This window comes from Phoxinus phoxinus, assembly GCF_949152265.1.
Source record: "Phoxinus phoxinus genome assembly, chromosome: 10".
Taxonomy (NCBI): domain Eukaryota; kingdom Metazoa; phylum Chordata; class Actinopteri; order Cypriniformes; family Leuciscidae; genus Phoxinus; species Phoxinus phoxinus.
Genome location: NC_136885.1, coordinates 9,767,232 through 9,786,350, shown reverse-complemented (window position 1 = coordinate 9,786,350; position 19,119 = coordinate 9,767,232).

The following is a 19,119-nucleotide window of genomic DNA, read 5'->3' as shown; positions in this document are numbered from 1 at the left end:
TCTCTAAGTTTATATAGTTTAAAACCAATTAGGACCATTTGACCAGAAATAAGTTCAATCCGTCAAGATATGGGCTTCTAAATGGACTTAAATATGGCTAATGAAGCATCAGAAGTTGTCTATGAGTATGTATGGAAAGTTCAAGATTGATGATTTTTTGGCCAGAAATATTTTCCTTGGGTCAAATATGGACTTCTGTATGGCTAATATAACATCACAACAAGTCAATCTTTACGAATAGCAAGTTAATGTTCAGGTACTCTTTGGCCAGGAATATGTCCATTAAGTCAAAAAGTGACCTCTGTATACAGAGTTCAAAGACTCTGTATGGCAGATTTTTCATCAAAAGTAGTCTATATTTTTATTTATTTATTTTTTTTAGGACCGTTTAACCAGAAATAAGTTCAATAGGTCAGATATGGCCATATATGGCTTATGAAGCATCAGAATGAGTCAATGAGTATGTATAGAAAAATCAAGATGAGGACTCTTTGGCCAAAAATATGTTCAGTAGGTCAAATATGGAATTCTGAATGGCTGATTTAACATCAGGAGTCTCTAAGTTTATATAGTTTAAAAACAATTAGGACCCTTTGACCAGAAATAAGTTCAATCCGTCAAGATATGGACTTCTAAATGGACTTAAATATGGCTAATGAAGCATCAGAAGTTGTCTATGAGTATGTATGGAAAGTTCAAGATTGAGGATTTTTTGGCCAGAAATATTTTCCTTGGGTGTAATATGGACTTCTGTATGGCTAATATAACATCACAACAAGTCGATCTTTACAAATAGCAAGTTAATGTTCAGGTAACTCTTTGGCCAGGAATATGACCATTAAGTCAAAAAGTGACCTCTGTATACAGAATTCAAAGACTCTGTATGGCAGATTTTTCATCAAAAGTAGTCTATATATATATATATTTCTTTTAGGACCCTTTAACCGGAAATAAGTTCAATAGGTCAGATATGGCCATATATGGCTTATGAAGCATCAGAATGATTCAATGAGTATGTATAGAAACTTCAAGATTGAGGACTCTTTGGCCAAAAATATGTTCAGTAGGTCAAATATGGAATTCTGAATGGCTGATTTAACATCAGGAGTCTCTAAGTTTATATAGTTTAAAACCAATTAGGACCATTTGACCAGAAATAAGTTCAATCCGTCAAGATATGGACTTCTAAATGGACTTAAATATGGCTAATGAAGCATTAGAAGTTGTCTATGAGTATGTATGGAAAGTTCAAGATTGAGGATTTTTTGGCCAGAAATATTTTCCTTGGGTGTAATATGGACTTCTGTATGGCTAATATAACATCACAACAAGTCGATCTTTACAAATAGCAAGTTAATGTTCAGGTAACTCTTTGGCCAGGAATATGACCATTAAGTCAAAAAGTGACCTCTGTATACAGAGTTCAAAGACTCTGTATGGCAGATTTTTCATCAAAAGTAGTCTATATATATATATATATTTTTTTTTTTTTTTAGGACCCTTTAACCGAAAATAAGTTCAATAGGTCAGATATGGCCATATATGGCTTATGAAGCATCAGAATGAGTCAATGAGTATGTATAGAAACTTCAAGATTGAGGACTCTTTGGCCAAAAATATGTTCAGTAGGTCAAATATGGAATTCTGAATGGCTGATTTAACATCAGGAGTCTCTAAGTTTATATAGTTTAAAACCAATTAGGACCATTTGACCAGAAATAAGTTCAATCCGTCAAGATATGGACTTCTAAATGGACTTAAATATGGCTAATGAAGCATCAGAAGTTGTCTATGAGTATGTATGGAAAGTTCAAGATTGAGGATTTTTTGGCCAGAAATATTTTCCTTGGGTCAAATATGGACTTCTGTATGGCTAATATAACATCACAACGTCAATCTTTACGAATAGCAAGTTAATGTTCAGGTACTCTTTGGCCAGGAATATGACCATTAAGTCAAAAAGTGACCTCTGTATACAGAATTCAAAGACTCTGTATGGCAGATTTTTCATCAAAAGTAGTCTATATATATATATATATATATTTTTTTAGGACCATTTAACCGGAAATAAGTTCAATAGGTCAGATATGGCCATATATGGCTTATGAAGCATCAGAATGAGTCAATGAGTATGTATAGAAAAATCAAGATGAGGACTCTTTGGCCAAAAATATGTTCAGTAGGTCAAATATGGAATTCTGAATGGCTGATTTAACATCAGGAGTCTCTAAGTTTATATAGTTTAAAAACAATTAGGACCCTTTGACCAGAAATAAGTTCAATCCGTCAAGATATGGACTTCTAAATGGACTTAAATATGGCTAATGAAGCATCAGAAGTTGTCTATGAGTATGTATGGAAAGTTCAAGATTGAGGATTTTTTGGCCAGAAATATTTTCCTTGGGTGTAATATGGACTTCTGTATGGCTAATATAACATCACAACAAGTCGATCTTTACAAATAGCAAGTTAATGTTCAGGTAACTCTTTGGCCAGGAATATGACCATTAAGTCAAAAAGTGACCTCTGTATACAGAATTCAAAGACTCTGTATGGCAGATTTTTCATCAAAAGTAGTCTATATATATATATATTTCTTTTAGGACCCTTTAACCGGAAATAAGTTCAATAGGTCAGATATGGCCATATATGGCTTATGAAGCATCAGAATGATTCAATGAGTATGTATAGAAACTTCAAGATTGAGGACTCTTTGGCCAAAAATATGTTCAGTAGGTCAAATATGGAATTCTGAATGGCTGATTTAACATCAGGAGTCTCTAAGTTTATATAGTTTAAAACCAATTAGGACCATTTGACCAGAAATAAGTTCAATCCGTCAAGATATGGACTTCTAAATGGACTTAAATATGGCTAATGAAGCATCAGAAGTTGTCTATATGAGTATGTATGGAAAGTTCAAGATTGGGGATTTTTTGGCCAGAAATATTTTCCTTGGGTGTAATATGGACTTCTGTATGGCTAATATAACATCACAACAAGTCGATCTTTACAAATAGCAAGTTAATGTTCAGGTAACTCTTTGGCCAGGAATATGACCATTAAGTCAAAAAGTGACCTCTGTATACAGAGTTCAAAGACTCTGTATGGCAGATTTTTCATCAAAAGTAGTCTATATATATATATATATATTTTTTTTTAGGACCCTTTAACCAGAAATAAGTTCAACAGGTCAGATATGGCCATATATGGCTTATGAAGCATCAGAATGAGTCAATGAGTATGTATAGAAAAATCAAGATGAGGACTCTTTGGCCAAAAATATGTTCAGTAGGTCAAATATGGAATTCTGAATGGCTGATTTAACATCAGGAGTCTCTAAGTTTATATAGTTTAAAAACAATTAGGACCCTTTGACCAGAAATAAGTTCAATCCGTCAAGATATGGACTTCTAAATGGACTTAAATATGGCTAATGAAGCATCAGAAGTTGTCTATGAGTATGTATGGAAAGTTCAAGATTGAGGATTTTTTGGCCAGAAATATTTTCCTTGGGTGTAATATGGACTTCTGTATGGCTAATATAACATCACAACAAGTCGATCTTTACAAATAGCAAGTTAATGTTCAGGTAACTCTTTGGCCAGGAATGTGACCATTAAGTCAAAAAGTGACCTCTGTATACAGAATTCAAAGACTCTGTATGGCAGATTTTTCATCAAAAGTAGTCTATATATATATATATTTCTTTTAGGACCCTTTAACCGGAAATAAGTTCAATAGGTCAGATATGGCCATATATGGCTTATAAAGCATCAGAATGATTCAATGAGTATGTATAGAAACTTCAAGATTGAGGACTCTTTGGCCAAAAATATGTTCAGTAGGTCAAATATGGAATTCTGAATGGCTGATTTAACATCAGGAGTCTCTAAGTTTATATAGTTTAAAACCAATTAGGACCATTTGACCAGAAATAAGTTCAATCCGTCAAGATATGGACTTCTAAATGGACTTAAATATGGCTAATGAAGCATCAGAAGTTGTCTATGAGTATGTATGGAAAGTTCAAGATTGAGGATTTTTTGGCCAGAAATATTTTCCTTGGGTGTAATATGGACTTCTGTATGGCTAATATAACATCACAACAAGTCGATCTTTACAAATAGCAAGTTAATGTTCAGGTAACTCTTTGGCCAGGAATATGACCATTAAGTCAAAAAGTGACCTCTGTATACAGAGTTCAAAGACTCTGTATGGCAGATTTTTCATCAAAAGTAGTCTATATATATATATATATATATATTTTTTTTTTAGGACCCTTTAACCGAAAATAAGTTCAATAGGTCAGATATGGCCATATATGGCTTATGAAGCATCAGAATGAGTCAATGAGTATGTATAGAAACTTCAAGATTGAGGACTCTTTGGCCAAAAATATGTTCAGTAGGTCAAATATGGAATTCTGAATGGCTGATTTAACATCAGGAGTCTCTAAGTTTATATAGTTTAAAACCAATTAGGACCATTTGACCAGAAATAAGTTCAATCCGTCAAGATATGGACTTCTAAATGGACTTAAATATGGCTAATGAAGCATCAGAAGTTGTCTATGAGTATGTATGGAAAGTTCAAGATTGAGGATTTTTTGGCCAGAAATATTTTCCTTGGGTCAAATATGGACTTCTGTATGGCTAATATAACATCACAACGTCAATCTTTACGAATAGCAAGTTAATGTTCAGGTACTCTTTGGCCAGGAATATGACCATTAAGTCAAAAAGTGACCTCTGTATACAGAATTCAAAGACTCTGTATGGCAGATTTTTCATCAAAAGTAGTCTATATATATATATATATATTTTTTTTTAGGACCATTTAACCGGAAATAAGTTCAATAGGTCAGATATGGCCATATATGGCTTATGAAGCATCAGAATGAGTCAATGAGTATGTATAGAAAAATCAAGATGAGGACTCTTTGGCCAAAAATATGTTCAGTAGGTCAAATATGGAATTCTGAATGGCTGATTTAACATCAGGAGTCTCTAAGTTTATATAGTTTAAAAACAATTAGGACCCTTTGACCAGAAATAAGTTCAATCCGTCAAGATATGGACTTCTAAATGGACTTAAATATGGCTAATGAAGCATCAGAAGTTGTCTATGAGTATGTATGGAAAGTTCAAGATTGAGGAATTTTTGGACAGAAATATTTTCCTTGGGTGTAATATGGACTTCTGTATGGCTAATATAACATCACAACAAGTCGATCTTTACAAATAGCAAGTTAATGTTCAGGTAACTCTTTGGCCAGGAATATGACCATTAAGTCAAAAAGTGACCTCTGTATACAGAATTCAAAGACTCTGTATGGCAGATTTGTCATCAAAAGTAGTCTATATATATATATATATATTTTTTTTTTAGGACCCTTTAACCGAAAATAAGTTCAATAGGTCAGATATGGCCATATATGGCTTATGAAGCATCAGAATGAGTCAATGAGTATGTATAGAAACTTCAAGATTGAGGACTCTTTGGCCAAAAATATGTTCAGTAGGTCAAATATGGAATTCTGAATGGCTGATTTAACATCAGGAGTCTCTAAGTTTATATAGTTTAAAACCAATTAGGACCATTTGACCAGAAATAAGTTCAATCCGTCAAGATATGGACTTCTAAATTGACTTAAATATGGCTAATGAAGCATCAGAAGTTGTCTATGAGTATGTATGGAAAGTTCAAGATTGAGGATTTTTTGGCCAGAAATATTTTCCTTGGGTCAAATATGGACTTCTGTATGGCTAATATAATATCACAACAAGTCAATCTTTACGAATAGCAAGTTAATGTTCAGGTACTCTTTGGCCAGGAATATGTCCATTAAGTCAAAAAGTGACCTCTGTATACAGAGTTCAAAGACTCTGTATGGCAGATTTTTCATCAAAAGTAGTCTATATTTTTTTTTTTTTTTTTTTTTTAGTACCGTTTAACCAGAAATAAGTTCAATAGGTCAGATATGGCCATATATGGCTTATGAAGCATCAGAATGATTCAATGAGTATGTATAGAAACTTCAAGATTGAGGACTCTTTGGCCAAAAATATGTTCAGTAGGTCAAATATGGAATTCTGAATGGCTGATTTAACATCAGGAGTCTCTAAGTTTATATAGTTTAAAACCAATTAGGACCATTTGACCAGAAATAAGTTCAATCCGTCAAGATATGGGCTTCTAAATGGACTTAAATATGGCTAATGAAGCATCAGAAGTTGTCTATGAGTATGTATGGAAAGTTCAAGATTGAGGATTTTTTGGCCAGAAATATTTTCCTTGGGTCAAATATGGACTTCTGTATGGCTAATATAACATCACAACAAGTCAATCTTTACGAATAGCAAGTTAATGTTCAGGTACTCTTTGGCCAGGAATATGTCCATTAAGTCAAAAAGTGACCTCTGTATACAGAGTTCAAAGACTCTGTATGGCAGATTTTTCATCAAAAGTAGTCTATATTTTTATTTATTTATTTTTTTTAGGACCGTTTAACCAGAAATAAGTTCAATAGGTCAGATATGGCCATATATGGCTTATGAAGCATCAGAATGAGTCAATGAGTATGTATAGAAAAATCAAGATGAGGACTCTTTGGCCAAAAATATGTTCAGTAGGTCAAATATGGAATTCTGAATGGCTGATTTAACATCAGGAGTCTCTAAGTTTATATAGTTTAAAAACAATTAGGACCCTTTGACCAGAAATAAGTTCAATCCGTCAAGATATGGACTTCTAAATGGACTTAAATATGGCTAATGAAGCATCAGAAGTTGTCTATGAGTATGTATGGAAAGTTCAAGATTGAGGATTTTTTGGCCAGAAATATTTTCCTTGGGTGTAATATGGACTTCTGTATGGCTAATATAACATCACAACAAGTCGATCTTTACAAATAGCAAGTTAATGTTCAGGTAACTCTTTGGCCAGGAATATGACCATTAAGTCAAAAAGTGACCTCTGTATACAGAATTCAAAGACTCTGTATGGCAGATTTTTCATCAAAAGTAGTCTATATATATATATATTTCTTTTAGGACCCTTTAACCGGAAATAAGTTCAATAGGTCAGATATGGCCATATATGGCTTATGAAGCATCAGAATGATTCAATGAGTATGTATAGAAACTTCAAGATTGAGGACTCTTTGGCCAAAAATATGTTCAGTAGGTCAAATATGGAATTCTGAATGGCTGATTTAACATCAGGAGTCTCTAAGTTTATATAGTTTAAAACCAATTAGGACCATTTGACCAGAAATAAGTTCAATCCGTCAAGATATGGACTTCTAAATGGACTTAAATATGGCTAATGAAGCATCAGAAGTTGTCTATATGAGTATGTATGGAAAGTTCAAGATTGGGGATTTTTTGGCCAGAAATATTTTCCTTGGGTGTAATATGGACTTCTGTATGGCTAATATAACATCACAACAAGTCGATCTTTACAAATAGCAAGTTAATGTTCAGGTAACTCTTTGGCCAGGAATATGACCATTAAGTCAAAAAGTGACCTCTGTATACAGAGTTCAAAGACTCTGTATGGCAGATTTTTCATCAAAAGTAGTCTATATATATATATATATATTTTTTTTTAGGACCCTTTAACCAGAAATAAGTTCAACAGGTCAGATATGGCCATATATGGCTTATGAAGCATCAGAATGAGTCAATGAGTATGTATAGAAAAATCAAGATGAGGACTCTTTGGCCAAAAATATGTTCAGTAGGTCAAATATGGAATTCTGAATGGCTGATTTAACATCAGGAGTCTCTAAGTTTATATAGTTTAAAAACAACTAGGACCCTTTGACCAGAAATAAGTTCAATCCGTCAAGATATGGACTTCTAAATGGACTTAAATATGGCTAATGAAGCATCAGAAGTTGTCTATGAGTATGTATGGAAAGTTCAAGATTGAGGATTTTTTGGCCAGAAATATTTTCCTTGGGTGTAATATGGACTTCTGTATGGCTAATATAACATCACAACAAGTCGATCTTTACAAATAGCAAGTTAATGTTCAGGTAACTCTTTGGCCAGGAATGTGACCATTAAGTCAAAAAGTGACCTCTGTATACAGAATTCAAAGACTCTGTATGGCAGATTTTTCATCAAAAGTAGTCTATATATATATATATTTCTTTTAGGACCCTTTAACCGGAAATAAGTTCAATAGGTCAGATATGGCCATATATGGCTTATAAAGCATCAGAATGATTCAATGAGTATGTATAGAAACTTCAAGATTGAGGACTCTTTGGCCAAAAATATGTTCAGTAGGTCAAATATGGAATTCTGAATGGCTGATTTAACATCAGGAGTCTCTAAGTTTATATAGTTTAAAACCAATTAGGACCATTTGACCAGAAATAAGTTCAATCCGTCAAGATATGGACTTCTAAATGGACTTAAATATGGCTAATGAAGCATCAGAAGTTGTCTATGAGTATGTATGGAAAGTTCAAGATTGAGGATTTTTTGGCCAGAAATATTTTCCTTGGGTGTAATATGGACTTCTGTATGGCTAATATAACATCACAACAAGTCGATCTTTACAAATAGCAAGTTAATGTTCAGGTAACTCTTTGGCCAGGAATATGACCATTAAGTCAAAAAGTGACCTCTGTATACAGAGTTCAAAGACTCTGTATGGCAGATTTTTCATCAAAAGTAGTCTATATATATATATATATATATATTTTTTTTTTAGGACCCTTTAACCGAAAATAAGTTCAATAGGTCAGATATGGCCATATATGGCTTATGAAGCATCAGAATGAGTCAATGAGTATGTATAGAAACTTCAAGATTGAGGACTCTTTGGCCAAAAATATGTTCAGTAGGTCAAATATGGAATTCTGAATGGCTGATTTAACATCAGGAGTCTCTAAGTTTATATAGTTTAAAACCAATTAGGACCATTTGACCAGAAATAAGTTCAATCCGTCAAGATATGGACTTCTAAATGGACTTAAATATGGCTAATGAAGCATCAGAAGTTGTCTATGAGTATGTATGGAAAGTTCAAGATTGAGGATTTTTTGGCCAGAAATATTTTCCTTGGGTCAAATATGGACTTCTGTATGGCTAATATAACATCACAACGTCAATCTTTACGAATAGCAAGTTAATGTTCAGGTACTCATTGGCCAGGAATATGACCATTAAGTCAAAAAGTGACCTCTGTATACAGAATTCAAAGACTCTGTATGGCAGATTTTTCATCAAAAGTAGTCTATATATATATATATATTTTTTTTTTTAGGACCATTTAACCGGAAATAAGTTCAATAGGTCAGATATGGCCATATATGGCTTATGAAGCATCAGAATGAGTCAATGAGTATGTATAGAAAAATCAAGATGAGGACTCTTTGGCCAAAAATATGTTCAGTAGGTCAAATATGGAATTCTGAATGGCTGATTTAACATCAGGAGTCTCTAAGTTTATATAGTTTAAAAACAATTAGGACCCTTTGACCAGAAATAAGTTCAATCCGTCAAGATATGGACTTCTAAATGGACTTAAATATGGCTAATGAAGCATCAGAAGTTGTCTATGAGTATGTATGGAAAGTTCAAGATTGAGGAATTTTTGGACAGAAATATTTTCCTTGGGTGTAATATGGACTTCTGTATGGCTAATATAACATCACAACAAGTCGATCTTTACAAATAGCAAGTTAATGTTCAGGTAACTCTTTGGCCAGGAATATGACCATTAAGTCAAAAAGTGACCTCTGTATACAGAATTCAAAGACTCTGTATGGCAGATTTTTCATCAAAAGTAGTCTATATATATATATATATATTTTTTTTTAGGACCCTTTAACCGAAAATAAGTTCAATAGGTCAGATATGGCCATATATGGCTTATGAAGCATCAGAATGAGTCAATGAGTATGTATAGAAACTTCAAGATTGAGGACTCTTTGGCCAAAAATATGTTCAGTAGGTCAAATATGGAATTCTGAATGGCTGATTTCACATCAGGAGTTTCTAAGTTTATATAGTTTAAAACCAATTAGGATTTGAACTATTTGACCAGAAATAAGTTCAATCCGTCAAGATATGGACTTCTAAATGGACTTAAATATGGCTAATGAAGCATCAGAAGTTGTCTATGAGTATGTATGGAAAGTTCAAGATTGAGGATTTTTTGGCCAGAAATATTTTCCTTGGGTCAAATATGGACTTCTGTATGGCTAATATAACATCACAACATCAATCTTTACGAATAGCAAGTTAAAGTTCAGGTACTCTTTGGCCAGGAATATGAACATTATTAAGTCAAAAAGTGACATCTGTATACAGAATTCAAAGACTCTGTATGGCAGATTTTTCATCAAAAGTAGTCTATATATATTTTTTTTTTTTTAGGACCCTTTAACCGGAAATAAGTTCAATAGGTCAGATATGGCCATATATGGTTTATGAAGCATCAGAATGAGTCAATGAGTATGTATAGAAAAATCAAGATTGAGGACTCTTTGGCAAAAAATATGTTCAGTACGTCAAATATGGAATTCTGAATGGCTGATTTAACATCAGGAGTCTCTAAGTTTATATAGTTTAAAAACAATTAGGACCCTTTAACCAGAAATAAGTTCAATCCGTCAAGATATGGACTTCTAAATGGACTTCAATATAGCTAATGAAGCATCAGAAGTTGTCTATGAGTATGTATGGAAAGTTCAAGATTGAGGATTTTTTGGCCAGAAATATTTTCCTTGGGTGTAATATGGACTTCTGTATGGCTAATATAACATCACAACAAGTCGATCTTTACAAATAGCAAGTTAATGTTCTGGTAACTCTTTGGCCAGGAATATGACCATTGAGTCAAAAAGTGACCTCTGTATACAGAATTCAAAGACTCTGTATGGCAGATTTTTCATCAAAAGTAGTCTATATATATATATATATATATATATATTTTTTTTTTTTAGGACCCTTTAACCGAAAATAAGTTCAATAGGTCAGATATGGCCATATATGGCTTATGAAGCATCAGAATGAGTCAATGAGTATGTATAGAAACTTCAAGATTGAGGACTCTTTGGCCAAAAATATGTTCAGTAGGTCAAATATGGAATTCTGAATGGCTGATTTAACATCAGGAGTCTCTAAGTTTATATAGTTTAAAACCAATTAGGACCATTTGACCAGAAATAAGTTCAATCCGTCAAGATATGGACTTCTAAATTGACTTAAATATGGCTAATGAAGCATCAGAAGTTGTCTATGAGTATGTATGGAAAGTTCAAGATTGAGGATTTTTTGGCCAGAAATATTTTCCTTGGGTCAAATATGGACTTCTGTATGGCTAATATAATATCACAACAAGTCAATCTTTACGAATAGCAAGTTAATGTTCAGGTACTCTTTGGCCAGGAATATGTCCATTAAGTCAAAAAGTGACCTCTGTATACAGAGTTCAAAGACTCTGTATGGCAGATTTTTCATCAAAAGTAGTCTATATTTTTTTTTTTTTTTTTTTTTTAGTACCGTTTAACCAGAAATAAGTTCAATAGGTCAGATATGGCCATATATGGCTTATGAAGCATCAGAATGATTCAATGAGTATGTATAGAAACTTCAAGATTGAGGACTCTTTGGCCAAAAATATGTTCAGTAGGTCAAATATGGAATTCTGAATGGCTGATTTAACATCAGGAGTCTCTAAGTTTATATAGTTTAAAACCAATTAGGACCATTTGACCAGAAATAAGTTCAATCCGTCAAGATATGGGCTTCTAAATGGACTTAAATATGGCTAATGAAGCATCAGAAGTTGTCTATGAGTATGTATGGAAAGTTCAAGATTGAGGATTTTTTGGCCAGAAATATTTTCCTTGGGTCAAATATGGACTTCTGTATGGCTAATATAACATCACAACAAGTCAATCTTTACGAATAGCAAGTTAATGTTCAGGTACTCTTTGGCCAGGAATATGTCCATTAAGTCAAAAAGTGACCTCTGTATACAGAGTTCAAAGACTCTGTATGGCAGATTTTTCATCAAAAGTAGTCTATATTTTTATTTATTTATTTTTTTTAGGACCGTTTAACCAGAAATAAGTTCAATAGGTCAGATATGGCCATATATGGCTTATGAAGCATCAGAATGAGTCAATGAGTATGTATAGAAAAATCAAGATGAGGACTCTTTGGCCAAAAATATGTTCAGTAGGTCAAATATGGAATTCTGAATGGCTGATTTAACATCAGGAGTCTCTAAGTTTATATAGTTTAAAAACAATTAGGACCCTTTGACCAGAAATAAGTTCAATCCGTCAAGATATGGACTTCTAAATGGACTTAAATATGGCTAATGAAGCATCAGAAGTTGTCTATGAGTATGTATGGAAAGTTCAAGATTGAGGATTTTTTGGCCAGAAATATTTTCCTTGGGTGTAATATGGACTTCTGTATGGCTAATATAACATCACAACAAGTCGATCTTTACAAATAGCAAGTTAATGTTCAGGTAACTCTTTGGCCAGGAATATGACCATTAAGTCAAAAAGTGACCTCTGTATACAGAATTCAAAGACTCTGTATGGCAGATTTTTCATCAAAAGTAGTCTATATATATATATATATTTCTTTTAGGACCCTTTAACCGGAAATAAGTTCAATAGGTCAGATATGGCCATATATGGCTTATGAAGCATCAGAATGATTCAATGAGTATGTATAGAAACTTCAAGATTGAGGACTCTTTGGCCAAAAATATGTTCAGTAGGTCAAATATGGAATTCTGAATGGCTGATTTAACATCAGGAGTCTCTAAGTTTATATAGTTTAAAACCAATTAGGACCATTTGACCAGAAATAAGTTCAATCCGTCAAGATATGGACTTCTAAATGGACTTAAATATGGCTAATGAAGCATCAGAAGTTGTCTATATGAGTATGTATGGAAAGTTCAAGATTGGGGATTTTTTGGCCAGAAATATTTTCCTTGGGTGTAATATGGACTTCTGTATGGCTAATATAACATCACAACAAGTCGATCTTTACAAATAGCAAGTTAATGTTCAGGTAACTCTTTGGCCAGGAATATGACCATTAAGTCAAAAAGTGACCTCTGTATACAGAGTTCAAAGACTCTGTATGGCAGATTTTTCATCAAAAGTAGTCTATATATATATATATATTTTTTTTTTTAGGACCCTTTAACCGAAAATAAGTTCAATAGGTCAGATATGGCCATATATGGCTTATGAAGCATCAGAATGAGTCAATGAGTATGTATAGAAACTTCAAGATTGAGGACTCTTTGGCCAAAAATATGTTCAGTAGGTCAAATATGGAATTCTGAATGGCTGATTTAACATCAGGAGTCTCTAAGTTTATATAGTTTAAAACCAATTAGGACCATTTGACCAGAAATAAGTTCAATCCGTCAAGATATGGACTTCTAAATGGACTTAAATATGGCTAATGAAGCATCAGAAGTTGTCTATGAGTATGTATGGAAAGTTCAAGATTGAGGATTTTTTGGCCAGAAATATTTTCCTTGGGTCAAATATGGACTTCTGTATGGCTAATATAACATCACAACGTCAATCTTTACGAATAGCAAGTTAATGTTCAGGTACTCTTTGGCCAGGAATATGACCATTAAGTCAAAAAGTGACCTCTGTATACAGAATTCAAAGACTCTGTATGGCAGATTTTTCATCAAAAGTAGTCTATATATATATATATATATATTTCTTTTAGGACCCTTTAACCGGAAATAAGTTCAATAGGTCAGATATATGGCCATAAATGGCTTATGAAGCATCAGAATAATTCAATGAGTATGTATAGAAACTTCAAGATTGAGGACTCTTTGGCCAAAAATATGTTCAGTAGGTCAAATATGGAATTCTGAATGGCTGATTTAACATCAGGAGTCTCTAAGTTTATATAGTTTAAAACCAATTAGGACCATTTGACCAGAAATAAGTTCAATCCGTCAAGATATGGACTTCTAAATGGACTTAAATATGGCTAATGAAGCATCAGAAGTTGTCTATGAGTATGTATGGAAAGTTCAAGATTGAGGATTTTTTGGCCAGAAATATTTTCCTTGGGTCAAATATGGACTTCTGTATGGCTAATATAACATCACAACGTCAATCTTTACGAATAGCAAGTTAATGTTCAGGTACTCTTTGGCCAGGAATATGACCATTAAGTCAAAAAGTGACCTCTGTATACAGAATTCAAAGACTCTGTATGGCAGATTTTTCATCAAAAGTAGTCTATATATATATATATATATATATTTTTAGGACCCTTTAACCGGAAATAAGTTCAATAGGTCAGATATGGCCATATATGGCTTATGAAGCATCAGAATGAGTCAATGAGTATGTATAGAAAAATCAAGATGAGGACTCTTTGGCCAAAAATATGTTCAGTAGGTCAAATATGGAATTCTGAATGGCTGATTTAACATCAGGAGTCTCTAAGTTTATATAGTTTAAAAACAATTAGGACCCTTTGACCAGAAATAAGTTCAATCCGTCAAGATATGGACTTCTAAATGGACTTAAATATGGCTAATGAAGCATCAGAAGTTGTCTATGAGTATGTATGGAAAGTTCAAGATTGAGGAATTTTTGGACAGAAATATTTTCCTTGGGTGTAATATGGACTTCTGTATGGCTAATATAACATCACAACAAGTCGATCTTTACAAATAGCAAGTTAATGTTCAGGTAACTCTTTGGCCAGGAATATGACCATTAAGTCAAAAAGTGACCTCTGTATACAGAATTCAAAGACTCTGTATGGCAGATTTTTCATCAAAAGTAGTCTATATATATATATATATATATTTTTTTAGGACCCTTTAACCGAAAATAAGTTCAATAGGTCAGATATGGCCATATATGGCTTATGAAGCATCAGAATGAGTCAATGAGTATGTATAGAAACTTCAAGATTGAGGACTCTTTGGCCAAAAATATGTTCAGTAGGTCAAATATGGAATTCTGAATGGCTGATTTAACATCAGGAGTTTCTAAGTTTATATAGTTTAAAACCAATTAGGATTTGAACTATTTGACCAGAAATAAGTTCAATCCGTCAAGATATGGACTTCTAAATGGACTTAAATATGGCTAATGAAGCATCAGAAGTTGTCTATGAGTATGTATGGAAAGTTCAAGATTGAGGATTTTTTGGCCAGAAATATTTTCCTTGGGTCAAATATGGACTTCTGTATGGCTAATATAACATCACAACGTCAATCTTTACGAATAGCAAGTTAAAGTTCAGGTACTCTTTGGCCAGGAATATGAACATTATTAAGTCAAAAAGTGACCTCTGTATACAGAATTCAAAGACTCTGTATGGCAGATTTTTCATAAAAAGTAGTCTATATATTTTTTTTTTTTTTTAGGACCCTTTAACCGGAAATAAGTTCAATAGGTCAGATATGGCCATATATGGCTTATGAAGCATCAGAATGAGTCAATGAGTATGTATAGAAAAATCAAGATTGAGGACTCTTTGGCAAAAAATATGTTCAGTACGTCAAATATGGAATTCTGAATGGCTGATTTAACATCAGGAGTCTCTAAGTTTATATAGTTTAAAAACAATTAGGACCCTTTAACCAGAAATAAGTTCAATCCGTCAAGATATGGACTTCTAAATGGACTTCAATATAGCTAATGAAGCATCAGAAGTTGTCTATGAGTATGTATGGAAAGTTCAAGATTGAGGATTTTTTGGCCAGAAATATTTTCCTTGGGTCAAATATGGACTTCTGTATGGCTAATATAACATCACAACAAGTCAATCTATATGAATAGCAAGTTAATGTTCAGGTAACTCTTTGGCCAGGAATATGACCATTAAGTCAAAAAGTGACCTCTGTATACAGAATTCAAAGACTCTGTATGGCAGATTTTTCATCAAAAGTAGTATATATATATATATATATATATATATATATATATATATATATATATATATATATATATATATATATATATTTCTTTTAGGACCCTTTAACCGGAAATAAGTTCAATAGGTCAGATATGGCCATAAATGGCTTATGAAGCATCAGAATGATTCAATGAGTATGTATAGAAACTTCAAGATTGAGGACTCTTTGGCCAAAAATATGTTCAGTAGGTCAAATATGGAATTCTGAATGGCTGATTTAACATCAGGAGTCTCTAAGTTTATATAGTTTAAAACCAATTAGGACCATTTGACCAGAAATAAGTTCAATCCGTCAAGATATGGACTTCTAAATGGACTTAAATATGGCTAATGAAGCATCAGAAGTTGTCTATGAGTATGTATGGAAAGTTCAAGATTGAGGATTTTTTGGCCAGAAATATTTTCCTTGGGTCAAATATGGACTTCTGTATGGCTAATATAACATCACAACGTCAATCTTTACGAATAGCAAGTTAATGTTCAGGTACTCTTTGGCCAGGAATATGACCATTAAGTCAAAAAGTGACCTCTGTATACAGAATTCAAAGACTCTGTATGGCAGATTTTTCATCAAAAGTAGTCTGTATATATATATATATATTTCTTTTAGGACCCTTTAACCGGAAATAAGTTCAATAGGTCAGATATGGCCATAAATGGCTTATGAAGCATCAGAATGAGTCAATGAGTATGAATAGAAAAATCAAGATGAGGACTCTTTGGCCAAAAATATGTTCAGTAGGTCAAATATGGAATTCTGAATGGCTGATTTAACATCAGGAGTCTCTAAGTTTATATAGTTTAAAAACAATTAGGACCCTTTGACCAGAAATAAGTTCAATCCGTCAAGATATGGACTTCTAAATGGACTTCAATATAGCTAATGAAGCATCAGAAGTTGTCTATGAGTATGTATGGAAAGTTCAAGATTGAGGATTTTTTGGCCAGAAATATTTTCCTTGGGTCAAATATGGACTTCTGTATGGCTAATATAACATCACAACAAGTCAATCTTTACGAATAGCAAGTTAATGTTCAGGTAACTCTTTGGCCAGGAATATGTCCATTAAGTCAAAAAGTGACCTCTGTATACAGAGTTCAAAGACTCTGTATGGCAGATTTTTCATCAAAAGTAGTCTATATTTTTATTTATTTATTTTTTTTAGGACCGTTTAACCAGAAATAAGTTCAATAGGTCAGATATGGCCATATATGGCTTATGAAGCATCAGAATGAGTCAATGAGTATGTATAGAAAAATCAAGATGAGGACTCTTTGGCCAAAAATATGTTCAGTAGGTCAAATATGGAATTCTGAATGGCTGATTTAACATCAGGAGTCTCTAAGTTCATATAGTTTAAAACCAATTAGGACCCTTTGACCAGAAATAAGTTCAATGGCCTGATATGTATATCTATTGGACTTATGAAGCATCAGTAGGAGTCTTTCAGTGTGTATAGAAACTTCAAGATTGAGGACTCTTTGGCCAGAAATATGTTCAGTAGGTCAAATATGGAATTCTGAATGGCTGATTTAACATCAGGAGTCTCAAAGTTTATATAGTTTAAAACCAATTAGGACCCTTTGACCGGAAATAAGTTCAATCCCTCAAGATATGGACTTCTAAATGGACTTAAATATGGCTAATGAAGCATCAGAAGTTGTCTATGAGTATGTATGGAAAGTTCAAGATTGAGGATTTTTTGGCCAGAAATATTTTCCGTGGGTCAAATATGGACTTCTGTATGGCTAATATAACATCACAACAAGTCAATCTTTACGAATAGCAAGTTAATGTTCAGGTACTCTTTGGCCAGGAATATGACCATTAAGTCAAAAAGTGACCTCTGTATACAGAATTCAAAGACTCTGTATGGCAGATTTTTCATCAAAAGTAGTCTATATATATATATATTTTTTTTTAGGACCCTTTAACCAGAAATAAGTTCAATAGGTCAGATATGGCCATATATGGCTTATGAAGCATCAGAATGAGTCAATGAGTATGTATAGAAAAATCAAGATTGAGGACTCTTTGGCCAAAAATATGTTCAGTAGGTCAAATATGGAATTCTGAATGGCTGATTTAACATCAGGAGTCTCTAAGTTTATATAGTTTAAAACCAATTAGGACCATTTGACCAGAAATAAGATCAATCCGTCAAGATATGGACTTCTAAATGGACTTAAATATGGCTAATGAAGCATCAGAAGTTGTCTATGAGTATGTATGGAAAGTTCAAGATTGAGGATTTTTTGGCCAGAAATATTTTCCTTTGGTCAAATATGGACTTTTGTATGGCTAATATAACATCACAACAAGTCAATCTTTACGAATAGCAAGTTAATGTTCAGGTACTCTTTGGCCAGGAATATGACCATTAAGTCAAAAAGTGACCTCTGTATACAGAATTCAAAGACTCTGTATGGCAGATTTTTCATCAAAAGTAGTCTATATATATATATATATATATATATTTTTAGGACCCTTTAACCGGAAATAAGTTCAATAGGTCAGATATGGCCATATATGGCTTATGAAGCATCAGAATGAGTCAATGAGTATGTATAGAAAAATCAAGATGAGGACTCTTTGGCCAAAAATATGTTCAGTAGGTCAAATATGGAATTCTGAATGGCTGATTTAACATCAGGAGTCTCTAAGTTTATATAGTTTAAAAACAATTAGGACCCTTTGACCAGAAATAAGTTCAATCCGTCAAGATATGGACTTCTAAATGGACTTAAATATGGCTAATGAAGCATCAGAAGTTGTCTATGAGTATGTATGGAAAGTTCAAGATTGAGGAATTTTTGGACAGAAATATTTTCCTTGGGTGTAATATGGACTTCTGTATGGCTAATATAACATCACAACAAGTCGATCTTTACAAATAGCAAGTTAATGTTCAGGTAACTCTTTGGCCAGGAATATGACCATTAAGTCAAAAAGTGACCTCTGTATACAGAATTCAAAGACTCTGTATGGCAGATTTTTCATCAAAAGTAGTCTATATATATATATATATATATTTTTTTTAGGACCCTTTAACCGAAAATAAGTTCAATAGGTCAGATATGGCCATATATGGCTTATGAAGCATCAGAATGAGTCAATGAGTATGTATAGAAACTTCAAGATTGA